The sequence below is a fragment of the Anolis carolinensis genome, chromosome 2 (genome assembly GCF_035594765.1).
Source record: "Anolis carolinensis isolate JA03-04 chromosome 2, rAnoCar3.1.pri, whole genome shotgun sequence".
Classification (NCBI taxonomy): Eukaryota; Metazoa; Chordata; class Lepidosauria; order Squamata; family Dactyloidae; genus Anolis; species Anolis carolinensis.
In genome coordinates, this window is record NC_085842.1 from 62738042 (window position 1) to 62754120 (window position 16079).

The window sequence follows — 16079 nt, forward strand, 5'->3', positions numbered from 1 at the left end:
AATAAAAATGGCCTGGAGAGATGCCCTCAAGTGACATCATCACAAAGGGCATGTGTCAATTTTAGCCCAGGTCACCCACTGAGCTGTCTGGCTCCAACCAGAGAATGCTGGTGCGGCTTCGCGGGTGAAGGAGAGTGAAGTCGCTGCTTGCCGGATCTGGGTGATGCGGGGCATAGGGCTCCGGATTCTCCACACCCCTCTATGAAGCGGAGTGACGTCTGCAGCCATGTGACAAGATTGTTATTAAGCACCCTGACAGCATCCAGTACATCCCTTCCAACACATCAGTTTGAACAATTAGTCTTTCACATTCCCTACAATTAGGGTCAGAGGACCTCCATGAAAGTGAAAAAACATGAAAAAAATGCTTTTTAAACCTGAGAGATAATATAACTAAAAATGTCTGAGCTTTCAAGCATGAGTCTATGGTCAACTTCCGCTCAAAACAGATTGTAAAATTGCATTGGAGGACTTACAGAGAACACTTTAATCAAATCTGTAAATAATCAAATCCACAAAAGTTAAACCTGCAAATGTGGCGGGCCAACCATATTTTAAAATCTGGTAGCTATTATAATGATAATACAATTATAACAATTATTAAAGCTAGTTGCTGTTGCTGTTAATTTATTTTTATTTTATTATTATTATCACAACTTGCAATTTTATTTATCCTGATGTACCACCTCCTGACCTACTGAACAATAAGTGTCTACAAACAAAATCGGCAAACAAAACACAGAACAAAATTGTCTACATGGGTGGCTGAGAGAGAACATCTTTGCTTTTTGATAGTTCAAGTACTCAAACTTTGTTTCATGCATAAAATTATTTAAAATAATGTGTATAAGGTGGATATAAAACAAAAGACTTTTGTGCTTAGACTTCGGTCCTATCTCTGAGATATCCCATTATTTATACATAAGTATTCCAAAATTTGAAATACAGAACACTTTTGGTCCAAAGTATTTTGTTATGGACTCTAGGACCTAAACACAGAATTGAATGTTTGGCTTTTATGTTGTGAGCTGTCCTGAGTCCCCACAGGAAGGTAGGGCAAAATAGATATAAAGTTTTACTTACTATTACTTACAGAACTCACATGTTCACCTGAGGTTATGCCATAACCTTGTAAGCTGTGCATGCTGTATCCTAAGACCTAGAGAACCCATCCTATATAATGAATCCTTCCAAAGATATCCAGCAAAGCAAGATGGTTTGCAATTCTGTCAATTCAATTCATGTCCAAACTGATGGAAAGAGCATATTCAGCTGTTAGAGATGCTGATTAAGGAGCAAAGGCACCAATGGCTTGGGGAAATAAAGTAAACAAACTAAATTATAGGAACTCAATTCAATGATAGGACAATTACTCAAGGTGCTAATCTAAACTTGCTTCATTCTAGAGAAGAGCTGAGAAAGGATTGGCAGGAAGAGAAGAACTGGGAAACACATCCCTAAAAGTATCAGTTTACAACATAAAAGAGTCAGGTTAGGCAGACATAGAAGGAGCATACTTTGGGTCACTCAGACCCCTTCCACACAGTTGTATAATATCCAAATTGAATTGGATCATATGGCAGTGTGGATTCAGATAACCTAGTTCAAAGCAGATATTGTGGATTATCTGCCTTGATATCTTGGGGTTTATGGCTGTGTGGAAGGGCTCTCAAACTACCTAACTCTATTACAATTGCCTGCTCCAAAGCATTGTTCACTCTTCAATGCTAAGCATTGTTGCATTTCTAACAAAAATTATCTTACCCTCCAACATTTCTCAGATGAAAAAAGGACATATGTGGCCATGCAAGTCAAACTTTGATTAAATGTTATTAATGAGGAAGAGCATATAAACTTGGAGAAGCTGCAGCTCTGTGTTTTTCCCTGAGTCTACTGGAAAGGATAATATTTTGCCGCCTCCTCTCCTCTCTCTACAGAATTAATTGAATGCAAATTACTTTTGCAGTTTGAATGCAGTTTGTAACAATGGAAGTAAGCTTTAACGCATAGGGGGGAAATGGGAGAAGACAAGAGTAAGTGAAAAGCAAAAGAAAAAGTGGGACAACAAAGGGAACACTGTGCCTACCAAACTGGGACAGCTGAAGGTACATCTTACCCTTTTCTTTGTTGGATTCAGAAATTACTTGCATACAGGGACATGCCTCTTTCTCATCCATCACTTATTATTTTTGTGTCTCCCAGTTGGCATAATAAAGGCTTTACCATAAGGTGCATTTTACATTTTGTTTTATGGATCAGCATGCCTAACGCATATAAATATTATTTGAATCTGAAGGCACACAAACCAGCCAAGGAACTGGAAAAATGGAATGTTTGGCATCCTTACATTTGAACTTGATTGTACAGTATGTGGTAAAGTAATTAATTTGTTTTCTTTGGTAAGCTTACACAATCTAACGTCATTTCCAGATCATTTCCAGAATCAGATCTTCCTGAATGATCACTGAATTCTGCCAATATAGAGGCCTAGGACAAGGAGAGATCCAGATCACAAGGGGATAGATTTCATACTCCAACATTGATAAAGAAAATGTATTGCCTTTTAATTTTTGTTTACTTTTTTGCATTAGTTCCCAAGAACTTCACACACCCATGAGGAGGAATGGTATGAAAGTTTTCTGCAGATATTCTGTGTGTGTGTGTGTGTGTGTGTGTGTGTGTGTGTTACATCTCAAACAAGCAAGTTGCAGATCAATATCTCCAATAATATCACCGTTCTTTCCTCACAGGATTATTTTTTTACTATCTCTGCCTGATGAACAAGCCAGGCTGTTCTGAAAACTACATCATTTTTTCAGCTTTCAGTTGGCCCAGTAGAAGTTTCATCTCAATGTGTATTTTAATGTTAGATTCTTATACTGTGGCCAATATGCCTTCATTTACATTTTTATCCAGAGCTTAAGCATTTCCTACATTCAAGTTCATCTTCTTTTTAAAAATATTTTTGAAAGTTATAAGAATGACACAAGTGTATCTTTTTCCTCCATGTTTTTCCTCCCCACATCCAGATATGTGCAAAACCTATCTGTCATATACAGTAATAGCGTCTATCACTTTATTTTAAGGCTGTCAACTGATTAAATAATTTTAGTTGATTAATCATATGCTTTTAAACCAATTAATTGGTTAATTAACTGATTAAATTTAAATATATTTCCATATCACTAACACCTTAAATATAGATGTATTTTTCCCCCAAATATTAAAGGAAGTTGTGTGAGATAAACCTATATTTTAACAAACAAATCTACCACTAAGTGCTGGGAAAGAATAGTTATCTTCTGATGTTTTGTTTTTCCATTTGCTATTAGAATAACACACTGGACTCAAAATAACATCAAAACATAAATGAATATTCTCTTCACTCAAATTATAATGTTCCATTTAAGATTAAAACTGTGAAGGTGGAAAGACACCTATTAGTCAAGTAATTTTTGTACAATTCTCTATCAATTAAACCAGCTGAAACTTATAGTCCTTGCTTTCACTTCCCCTGACAGAGCAGACTTGTAGCCTGGGAGTCTTCCTAAATCAGTGGTTCTCAACCTGGGGTCCTCAGATGTTTTTGACCTACAACTCCCAGAAATCCCAGCCAATTTACCAGATGTTAAGATTTCTGGGAGTTGAAGGCCAAAAACATCTGGGGACCCCAGGTTGAGAACCACTGCCCTAGATCCATCCTTATCGCTGGAGGCCCAAGTGGACTCTGTGCCTTGGAGGGCTTGACACCAGCTACAGCCTTTCTTGGACAGAGATAACCTAGTCACACTAATCCATGCACAGGAATCCTCCAGATTGGACCAGGATGGTTTAAACTTTATTCAGTAATGACCCTTTTCAATCCAATAAATTTTTGTGTGACCCTGGGTATATAGGTATATAACATACCTATAAAAATCAAACATTTACTTAAAACAAAACCCAGTTCCTCCTTCTCCTTCATCTACCCCTTTCCCCACTTTCTCAACTTGAAGCCCAATTCTCCCCCTGCTTCCTTCATTCTGAAGCCCAATTGTTTCCTCCTTCATCCATACACACCACATTTCACTTTCTCAACTTGAAGCCCAATTCCTCCTCCTCCATCCATTCCCCCTCCTTCTTCATTCATGCACACCACTTTTCCCGTTTCTCAACCTAAAACCCAATTCTTCTTCTTTCTTCATCCATACACAACCCTTTTTGGCCCCAACTTTAAGGGAGTGTTCTTCTACATGTGCCTGTCTGAGGTTTACAATCTGCTGGAAGAGGGGCTGTCACTCACTGTGTTGGTACAAGAGATATCTGAACCTTAAAGGAGATATCCAAAGTGCTGGACCTAATTTATGAATGGGTTTGACCAGTCCACCCATGGAAACCACCAACACTGTTCAACTTATGTCTTTATGTACCATAGTTATTATATAGACTGGAAAAATGAAAAGCAAATTGACTCCTTTCCCACTTTCCTACCCCTTTCTCCATCGTGTTAAACTCAAAATGCCATATGGAAGAATGAGATATTTCAACTACACCTTTTCATTGTTCTTTGCCTTAAAGCAATTGTTTACCCCATGCATTTCAGTTTTGCTGTTGTAAGGATTATGAAGAGTTGAATAAGTAGCTTGTCACTGTCTGATGATGTCCTTGTTTGCTTGAACACAAATTTGCTCTCATTACACACACACACACACACACACACACACACACACACACAATGTTCTCTTACTTTTATCATTGTAAATGATTGGTACAGAAAATGCTGACACAGAACTTAAAGGGGGTTAGAGAAAAAAAATTCCTATTGCAAAAGTAATGAATCCCGTTGTGTATATAAAGAGCCACCGCATGACCACTTTTCTTACTTCTTTCTCATTCTTGGTCTTTGAGTCACTGTATGAATGGTTCAGACTATAACAGGTTGAGCACTATTGTTAGACAGCATCTTTATGGAAGAGGCCATCTGGCCCACAATCCAAAATAACAGCTGCACAGGAAATGAGCAACCATCCCTACTCAAGGTCACTGCTGACAGGAGAACAAGGCCACCCAGGTGGTAGATGGAAGCATGTTGTTTGTTGAGCTCCTATGGCACTTAACACATAAAGTGTCTCCTGCGCAATCCAGTCACACAACAGCTGCAAAATATGAGTGTTCACCCAAAGAGTGTCATTTAGTAAAGGAGTTAAACCTTCCGTTCTTCAAAGTCTGTACAGCAACAGAAAATAAAAGCAGGCTCTCAACTGAGTGAGACTTTAGGATTTCAGAAAGCAGGGCTATCAGTATTGGTATCTGCAGACAAACCTGATATTAGATAGACAACAGCCAAAAAACTTCCACTGGAGCCCTTTCATGCTGCACAGTTATTAGGCTATGATTTCACTTTGACATCATGAGATTTGCCATTTAAGGAAAATCAATTAGAAGTGTCAGCCTGAGACCTATGAGGCTTCACCAAACTGCATCACTCCAACATGGGGCTGCCTTGGAAAAATATTTGGCAACATCCACTCATACAAAGTGCTGCAGTCAGATCAACTGATTTACAACGACAACTCTGACTGCTGGTCTGTTTTTCATCACAGCTTGATTTCAGGATATCTGGCAAACTGTATCTCTACATATGAGCCTGGAGAGGCCCCTTTTCTTTCCATCTTTACAGGTACAAGTGGTGGGGAATAAGAGACAGGACCTTCTTGTTGGCTGCCCCTAAAGTCCGGAATCCTTTTCTTAGGGAGATGGGAATGGTTCTATCCCTATCATTCTTTCACCAGCACACAAAGATGTTTTATTCTGATAGATTCATGAGAACTGTATGCTTTTTAAAGAAAGAACTTTGAAGAGATAATATACTATTTTAATTGCAACTACTTTTATACTTTATCAGTATTTTTGAAATTGTTTTAAAATATTGTGAATAATTTCATTTCATTTCAATTAAGATCTTTTGCATCCTTTAACTATGCTGTATTTTGTATTTAGGTGGAAACTTATCAGTGAAACCCTAAGTTAAGAGTTTAATTTGTCCTATGACTGAGCTCTTAACTCAAATCCCTCTTATCTCAAAGTGAATTTGCCCATTGAAATGCATTGAAATGCCATTAATCTGTTCTGCCCCCCGAACCCCCCAATTTTTGTTACTTTTTTAAAAAAGGAAAATGAACTTTATAAATAACAAGTAAAGTATAAATGCACATTCACATGGAACAATAAAAAATGATCAACTTTAAAATGGTAAAGGCACAAAGTTGTGGCCAGGAAACACAAAGCACAAAGTGAAGGGGCAAAAGCATCGTTTTCTTCATACTGTACTCATTCCAACCCCCTCCCTCTCTTGCTCTCTCTCCATCCATGAAGCCAAACATACCAAAACCAGAATAAAAACCAGACAAAATCAACTAACCCAAAGTTCCTAAAAGTGGACAAGAGCAAAGTGGATAGCAATCTCCCAAGGCAGACAGCCTTGTCGCCCTAGAGTCCCGTACTCTCGTACTAGTGCTTCCTCTGGTGCTATTATTATTTATTTATTATTTATTTATTTACAGTATTTTTATTCCGCCCTTCTCACCCCGAAGGGGACTCAGGGCGGATCACCATGTACACATAGTTGGCAAACATTCAATGCCATATAGACATAGAACAGAGACAGACACAGAGGCAATTTAATCTTCTCCAGCTTCCAGTTTCCTGAGGGCATGCTCTATTCTGGCCACAGGGGGAGCAGCTGCTTCATCATCCACTGCAACGCCACTTCCTCATTCCAAATGCTTGCTGGATGATTTTTATGGTGTCGTAAATTAGTTAAATTAGCCTCCCCACATATAAGTGTTACCTAAATTTCCTACTTGATAGATGCAACTATCTTTCGGGTTGCTTAGGTCAGAAACAAGCAGGGGCTATTTATTTTATTTTAATGGTCGGGTGCTCATTCCATCAGAGGCTGGCCTCGAACCCATGAGCTCCATGAGAGTGATTTATTGCAGCTGGCTACTAACCAGCCTGTGCCACAGCCCAGCCCCAGTGCTCCCTCTGGCACTAACTCTTCAATGAAAACACTGCTCATATGTCAAAGCAAAACCAGCACTGAGCAACAGCTCTTAAATCAAAATTTTCTTAAGTAGGGACACTCTTAATTCGAGGTTCCACTGTAATTTGAATCCAAAAAATAAATAGTGGGATTGTTTTCACACATTATACAATATCAAGACCAGTATTGTTTGTTGATGTAGCCTACTGTTGCATGTCTTCAGGAATATTATGGCAGACCTTATCAAAAGACTAAGTAAAATCAAGATATACTATATCCACAGCATTCCCCTAGTCTACCAAGCTTATAACCCTATAAAAAAGAAATAAATTAATCGTGCATAACTTGTTTTTTGAAAAATATTAGGATGAGTCAAAAATTATCGGCATGCTGACTTTGGAATATATCTTAGTCAACTCAGAAAAGACAAATACTGAGGGTGTGTAAAAATTCGGAAATTTGTATGTTTTGTCAATATCAATCTCTGAATTACCAATTGGAAAAGAACCCCACTGAAGCATTAAGAATAGAAACAGAAGCCTCTGAAACTTTTGGAGAGATTAGTAAAGATTTGTTGTTTCGGAGCTTTTTTTCAATGTAATATACTATGTTCGTAATTGTCTGAGGTTGGAGGGGGCAGGAGCTGATGTGATTGACAAGGGCAGCTGCATGCTATTTTTTCTTGTCAGCCAATTAGAAGAAGAAAGTCAATTATGCAGTTTTCTGAAAAGCTGTTCTCCTCCTCTCAATGTCTGTGTCTTTGTGGTGTTTGCAGGAGAGAGATAAAGACGTGTGTTTGGAGATCCATTCTGTTTCTGTGTGTTTCTTAAAATTTAATTCTGTTTGTTTATGTCCCTTCATATCCACTCTTTAACCTTCCTCTGCTGAAATTATTCAACCCCAAACTTATATTTTCAAAATTCCCATAGCTAGCACTATACTTCTTCACCAGTATTTGTTCCAGTCTCCTGTGAGACGTGTGCCCCTCCACACAAATGCACAGCTAGTCATTATCCCAAGCCACACATGAAAAACTAATTCCCAGCATCACCAGCTGTATAATATATCCCATCATCCAGCATTGCAATACATATACAAAAGCATGACAAACCAGCATGGCAGCATCTATGATACTGACACTAGCATTTCACAATCTTCTCCATGTGGTCCCTCATCACAAAGACTATCTCATCGCAGTGATGTGTTCCAGTCTGTATCAAATGAATGCATCCAGAGAAGAGTGGCCAAAATGATAAAAGGTCTAGAAGGCAAACACAGTGAGGAGTGCCTTAGGGAGCTGGGTATGGTTAGCTTAGAGAAAAAGAAGGCTGAGAAGGGACATGAGAGGCATGTTTAAATATTTGAAAGGATGTCATGAGAAGAGGCAAGCTTCTTTTCTGCTACTCTAGAGATCAGGACATGGAGCAATGGATTCAAATTGCAAGAAAGGGGATTCCACCTAAAGATTAGGGAGAATTTACTAATGTTAAGAGCTATTCATCAATTAAATATGCTGCCTGGGAGCATGTCGGTATCTCTTGTGAATTATAAGCACAGGCTAGATGGCCATTTCTCAGGGATGCTTTGATAATGTTTCCTGCATGGCAGGGGGTTAAACTGGATGGCCTTTGGAGTCTCTTCCAACTCTATGATTCTGTGGTTCTATATCCAGATGTGATTATCTTGCTCCCTTTTTATTGCAATTGTAAAAAAAAAAAAAGGGGGGGGGAAGAAGTGTTCTCTGAGTAAGTGAATGTGTGAAATGTTTTCTGAGTAAATAAACAGTGAAGGTGTGAGGCCAAAAAATGTCAAAGCATACGGTATAAAATCTCTCTGTCCATCTTGGGTTTATGGCCTGACTTTGGCCTCACACACTGTCAAGAATGACCAAAGCTTGAAAACACTGATGTTGCTAAAGCTGCACTTGCTGGTAACAGTTGCAGGCAAGCTCTTCCGCTGTATATATACAACTGCTTCTGCTGTGGCTGAGTGCCTCGCCACTGTAAAGTCCTCCCTATAAGTAATGCATCATCATTTTGTCTGGGGAAGGCAGAATGGAAATGGTTGTTGTTGCTACTAGACACAAGACTAAAGACACATTAAAACATAATGAAATGTCTTAATCATCCTTACAAGTTGCATTTATCACCAGGAACCATATTAAAGGGAAGGCAAAGCAGCAGTTCTCCAAACAACACTTAACGAAGAAATATATTATTTGTTTTTAATGAATGGCAAACTCTCTGCTGTCCTTGTCTCAATAAATGAAATATATGAAGCTACAGAAGAGGAGCTTTGGGCTACAGTAAAGGACATTCTGCAATGGGGTTCATGGCACTGAGTTTGGAATGGTGAGTAGGCGGTACACTACAGATGTTGCTCAAGCCAAAGGGAAAAAAGCATATTATTGCTTATTCAAAGCTTGACAGCTTTCCTCACCATTCAGATTCAATTGCCTCGGTAGGCTGGATTTTCCTTTGCAGAAACCGTGGGGATATGATGGTGCTCACTTCATCTTCTTTATATTGAAGTTGTGTATCTCTTGGGTGCTGCAGCCATTCAGCCTGAATCATTAAATATTTGACAGCTGCTAAATGGTCCTGGAATGCAGCAGGTGGCAGCCGCAGTATTTACTGGCATGCACCAGGTGTATTTCAGTAACAGAAAAGGTGTCTGAATGTACCAAGAACATCATACATGTGGCAGGCCTGCTGTGACCTTCTGCATTTCCTGATTAATACAGCTAAAGGAAGTGCATTTGTTCTCTTCCGTCAAATGTCTCTGAAACATTCAATTTATTTAAGGATGCAGAAGTTTTGCTAGCAGATGGCTATTGCAACAGGGCTTGTGAATGGCTAGGCACATTTTACTTGTTTGGAAGAGATAGTACCAGCCTTCTTGGCAAAGCTGAGTGGGTATGGTGTGACTAACAATTGTATGGCATGGCAATTGCAAGTGTTCCCATTTTGCCTCATGTAGCACATAAATCAAGGGCACAGCAGGTAACTTTTTCCTCAAGAAAAGGAGGCACTTCACCATCTAGCCTGAATAGGCAACTCAGACTATTTTATTTGTTGGATAATTCCAAAATTTAGAAAATACAGTTTTGGAAATTACAGCTCCTAAATCCCTCAGCCAGCTTTGTGGCACCGTTGGCTACATGATTCTGGGCGTTTGTAGTCCCAAAAGTGACTCTAAATGATCAGCAGGGACTGAAAATGGTACAAGGGGGAGGGGAGGGGAGGAGAGACAAGATGCAAAGCTTGAGTACATCTGCTTCTCAAGGTTAACAATTTCCTGGAGTTCAGTGCATGATGAGGTGGCGAGGTTATTTTCAGTTATTTTTAAAAACTACCCTACAGATTTCTAAGATAATTGCTTTGAAGTGCATTGCATATTTTATTCCTCTTAATCTTTGACTTCATGTCTTCATTTTGAAGTTTATAGGCATTTCTGTCTTCCACTCTCACAGCTGTCATGACCTAGCAACCTATATGAAGAGAAAAATGGACATATAGGACCAATGAATAGAAGAAAGAGGAAATGAGAAGACAACAACAGGAGTTAGGAAACAGTTTATTGAGATGAATTGGAAACCCTTCTACAGGGGCACTGCAGCTCACTCAGATTCTCAAGGTAATACTATTTATGCTTTCTCCTGAAGGAAAGTAAATATATCACCTGCTGTTCTCACATTACTTCTTTTTTCTCCAGCAATCTGTTTTTTTTAAAAAAGGCTTTATAGCATGATTCTTGAGATGAAGGGGGGGGGGGGTCATGTCACAGTGGGAGATCAAGTGCTTTGCATTCAGAACATGACCTCAAAAGCATTCCTTGGGATCTCTAATTTTCAAAAGATGAGGTAGCACAGGGTAGAGCCAGCAGGGTTTGAGTGTTGAACCATGACTCTAAAAACAGGGTTCAAATACACACTCAGCTATGAAAACCTATTCTGTGACCTTGGACTAGTCATATTATTTTACACTTAATCACACAGAGCATTTTTCACTTTCCCACCAGTCCAGCAACAGATGGGCATGCTGCCCATCACATGACATCACTGGACTTCCGGCTAAGGCCTCGCCCACAACTGGAGTGGAAGCATCCTAGGAAGCTTCCCTCCAAACACAGAAGCCTGCCTATGTTGCGCTGGCTCCAATGGACATTGCTTTGGTGATGCTTCCCGTGTATGATGGGGGAAGTGTCACCACAGTGAAGCATCATGTGAGACCACAGATTCACCCCTCATCCCAGAGGCTAGCAAAATGGCACTGGGGGGGGGGGTCCCCCATGTGATGAAGTATTAATGGAGGGTAAAGGCACCTATTCTCCTGGACAAATTTATCCAGCAAAACCCTATTATGGGTTTGCTTAAGAAGGCCCATCCAGACAAGCCCATATCCTGAGACCTGTCTCTGTTTTATTGGAGGCGTCTAAATGATGCCTCCAGTAAAACTGTATTAATTTGAAACAAACCAGGATCTTACCACAAGATCCAGATCTTACCAAGTGTTTAATTAATTTGGAATTAATTAAACATCAGGTAATATCTGGATCTTATGGTAAGATCCGGGTTTTACCAAGTGTGTCTCCTATGTGAATTGTCCCCTGCGACCGCATCACTCGATTCCTGGGCCCAATCCACCCAGCCATCTCAGCTTTTCAGGCTCCAGGAACCTGGATAACAAAAAAGGCACCATGCCCTCCCCACAAACTCTAAATTTACCCATAAAAAAACCTTATCTGGCTGGCATTTTTTGTCAGAGTTTTATATTATTTAGGTCATTTCTTATGTGAAAATGGATAAGTGTTTGTAAGAATCATGTCCTATCCATGTATGATCAGCAGCAATCAAGACACCTGCTAAAGACTGATTGCTATTAATAGAGACTGAGTAAATCTTGAGTTAGTGGATGTGAATGTGAAGATGAGGATGCTGGTGACGATGATGGTGCTGCTGTTGGAAAGCTGTTGGAGTGGAGCTGAAGAAAGCTTGAAGATTACATTTTGTTTTGCCAGTTGAAAGCTGCTGATAAAAGCCAAGGACTGTTATGTTTGTATATATTTTCATATAAATCTTTCTTTACTAAAAGACAGTTTGTTTTGGGGTTTTCTCCTTGGACAAAGGGTGCATCTTCTGCAGAAGGGGTTAAATGTTTGGAACCCCAATTTGATAGCTGCGACATTTTTCCCTAACAATTTTCCTTAACTCTCTTTTCCCTACTTCCCTGACTTTGCAGGGATAGATTCCTCAGTGTCAGGCTGCTGCTCTCTGCTTGCCCCTGACTCAGATGCTGTGTGAAGCAGCCCATCTTTGTTCTCATCACAAGCCCTGACACTGGGGTTTCTTCCAACTCTAGTTCTAGGATTCAGAGGCTAGATGACTGGCTATCTGTCAGGAGGGCTTTGACTGGGTGTTCCTGCATGGCAGAAATGGGGTTGGACTGAATGGCCCTTGACGTCTCTTCCAACTCTGTGATTCTGTGATTTTATGAGATCCTGATGGGAATAAGAGGGAGGTGACTATGGGTCCACTTTAGGTGCATGGCCCACTGCAACCTCAAAATACTCCATTGTGCTCCCCCAATTCAGGAGACAAAAAGGAGAACCAACAGAGTAGTATATTCTGCCAGTCAGGAGGCAAACCATTAAGGCTTGAAGAATGTTGCTCTACGTTCAGTATCTTTTGCTACCAGACCCGTATTTCCACATTTTGTGGAAAGGCTCCCTCCTATAATAGAGCAACAGACTTAGTGATAACATCCAGAAGAGGGATATGCCCTCTCACTCCCTTAGGTGGTAAGACTTATTCCTAATATAGGTCTCAGCTGTGAAAGAAAAGAATGTGCCACAGGCCAACTATAAAGACAAAGGGAGGCTATCCACTCAGATTAAGCCAGCCTAGAAGCCCTCTCTTTAATAAAGGGGTTACTCTGATAGTATAAACCAAATCAGCCCTTGTTATTTCCTGGATATATTTTACACTTTATGGGTAGGCCTGTGCCTTCTGTGTCTGTAAATTGATGCATACATGTAATTGAGCCTTGAGGTTATATGTTTCTTCATATTCTAAAGTACAAGATAAAAGTGACCCACCCAACATACATCTCATCCACTAGTCTAATCAATGCTTCCTTCTTTTAAAAAAGGCAGAAAACTGAAGCTCTTTTCTCTCCCTTCCCCTTAATCTTGAGCTTTCAAAATTCGTGACAATGTCTTCATCTCTGCATCTTAACTCCTCTGGGCAAAACAGCTCATGCAGCCTGCCATCTTGCTTAGCAATTGCAAGGCAGCATGTGCCTTCATTGACTCTGGTATATTAATTAACAAGCATCAACTCACATGCTGCTTATAAATAGCTGTAAACCACTTAAAGAGTGCAAACACTGATTGGATTCAGAAGCATGTTATGGAAGGATGGAGGGTTTAAAGTCCCAGAGGACTTGATAACAGGCCCTTTGCTTCTTTTGATGTCTGCAGCCAAAGATCTCTATTCCTGGCACATGCCCTAAGTTGGCTGCTTTCTTGTGGCCTTGCTTGTGATGACACAATGCACTGGGAATGTGGATAAATACTTAATCAAGGCCCCAAAGGCACTTGGTTTAAATGCTAAATGCCTCCAGGGACCAATGAAAAGAACCAATTAGAATACATTCTCTGTCTTACTTCCAACCTGCCATACCTTCTTCTGTTCAGCAATCATACACATAGAATTATAGAGCTATAGAGCTGATACAGAAAATCTATGACTACAGGATTCCTGACAGGTGACTATCCAGTCTCCAATAAGATCACTTCTCATGAAAAAGAGTCCATCAACGTAAGGGTCACTGTCAAAACAAATCCTGTTTTGAAGCATTCTGGGTCATTACATCACCAGGAGGTTCTTCCCCCTACTTAGACAAAATCCTGTTGGTCTGTAACAACTTCAAATATTTGAAGATGGCTATTGGATTATGGCTCTGGAGACCAGGGTTTGAATCTACACTTGGCCATGAAACCCACTACATGATGTTGGGTAATCCACATTAATTCAGCCTCAGAGGAAGGGACTGTCAAACCTCTTTGGTGCAAATCTTGCTAAGAAAAGCCTATGCTAGGGAGTCTTAAGGCCATAGGTCAGAAATTACTTGAAACCACACAACAACAATTGTATGAATCATTTCTTCTGTAAGCTACCTAGACACAGTGTTTTAAAATAAGCATTGCTCTCTAGGCCCCTCACTGTCTTTGGTTTATTTTGCCAATGTCTTAAACTTAAAGAAAGGGGCATAGTACCTCAGGTGAGGTCTAACAAAAGTTAAATAGAATGCAATCATTATATCTCATGATTAGAGCTTTTTGCTTTTATTGATGCAACCAAAGACAGTATTCTTCTTTTCACTTTTCCCATGACATCATTGACTCATACATACTCAACTTGAGGTCTATAAAACTTATACATTCTTTCCATATATACTACTGTGAGATCAGGTTTATTCGCCTTGTATTTCTGCATCTGATTTTCCCTGCTTAAATATAGCATTTCATATCCACCTATGTTGGAATTAATTTTATTTGCTTTGGGCCAGTTTTCCATCCTTTCAATATCCTTTTTCCTTCCTGTCCCATTTCAATAAGGTATTAGCTACTTTGTGCATTTTTCTGTAACTCTGCAAACTTCTTGTATATCTCCTGTGTTCCTTCATAAGAGGCATTTGTAAAGATATTGGCCAATATTAGGCACAATTCCAAAAAACTATAGCACACTGCTTGTCATTTCTACCAAGGTCCTAGGGATCAACAAAGTCCAAATGTTGATGCTCCCTTTTGCAAAGTATGCAGAAATCTTGAGATTAAAATATTATGTGTTTTATTAGTACTATTAGTGCTAATAAAAGTACTAATCAAATACATTCAGTAATCACCTTACTGTTAAGACAACCAGTGCTCTAACTATTAGTAGTTTTTTTCCCATGTCAGGAGCAACTTGAGAAACTGCAAGTTGCTTCTGGTGTGAGAGAATTGGCCATCTGCAAGGACGTTGCTGAGAGGATGCCCAGACGTTTAATGTTCTTCCATCCTGTGGGAGGCTTCTTTCATTTCCCAAAATGGGGAGCTGGAGCTGACAGAGGAAGCTCACCTGTGCCCCCGGATTTGAACCACCGACCTGTCAGTCAGTAGTCCTGCCAGCACAAGGGTTTAACACATTGAGCTACCAGGGGCTCCTTTATTAGTAGGTAATGGGAATAGAAAATCCTTATTACCATCTAGGGATCCAATTACCTTCCCAGGTGGATACATCGTGTCTTATTTATTGAAAATCAAGTACACATTATAACTGTGGGTGATGAAAGAAGTAAGTTCAGAAGGAATTCTTGCTGCATCATGTAGATCATCACAGGCTAAACTATACGGATGGATATTGGTCAAGGGAAGAAATATAGGCATTTCATCTCAAAAATCAAGAAATGTACATTCATATATTACACAGATTAAATATGTTACTCATAATGAGTGCCTATTCCGTGCCCAATATGAGTGAACCAGCCCATATTGTGGGTTATACAAATTCATGTTTCCATGAGGCTGCTTTTGAAATATGTTCAGAAATTCAGGCAGTTCTGGTAAGATTAGGACCAAGGACACTTTTGGGAAGAACATAACTCCCTTGTAACAGATGCCTTTCAGGTCACAATTCCAAATACTGGCTGTAAAGTACACAACAGGGTTCAAGCTATCTTAAAAATCATATTCCCTCATAACAGTTATCCAGGGCTTTAGAGAAGGCTATTTTCTTGAAGAGAGATATGGTTCTCAAAGGTTGTTTCAATCTGCCAGTTGACCCTATGGTCCTTCCTTACCAATCCTAACGGCTGGTAAACTGGCTGAGATTTCTGGAAGTTTTAGACCAAAACACCTGGGGACACACAGGTTGAGAACCACTGTTCTAGCATCAGGTACAATATGACTCCAGTATCCACAGGACCAGTGCCTATGGTTTCCCCTACCCACATCCAACAAAATATGTCACATCTAGGAATTTTCTAGGTCCTCCAAGGAATTCTATGGCATT

The 16079-nt window shown here is 39.7% G+C and overlaps 1 long non-coding RNA gene across 1 annotated transcript in view; it reads left to right on the forward strand.

Annotated features, from left to right (window-relative positions):
• The window catches only part of LOC134296024 (uncharacterized), a 380459-nt gene that overhangs the window by 283491 nt on the left and 80889 nt on the right, over positions 1-16079 (forward strand). Inside the window, exon 2 of the long non-coding RNA XR_010002580.1 lies at positions 10497-10660. This is a non-coding gene — a long non-coding RNA (uncharacterized LOC134296024). The remainder of the gene's footprint in view (positions 1-10496; positions 10661-16079) is intronic.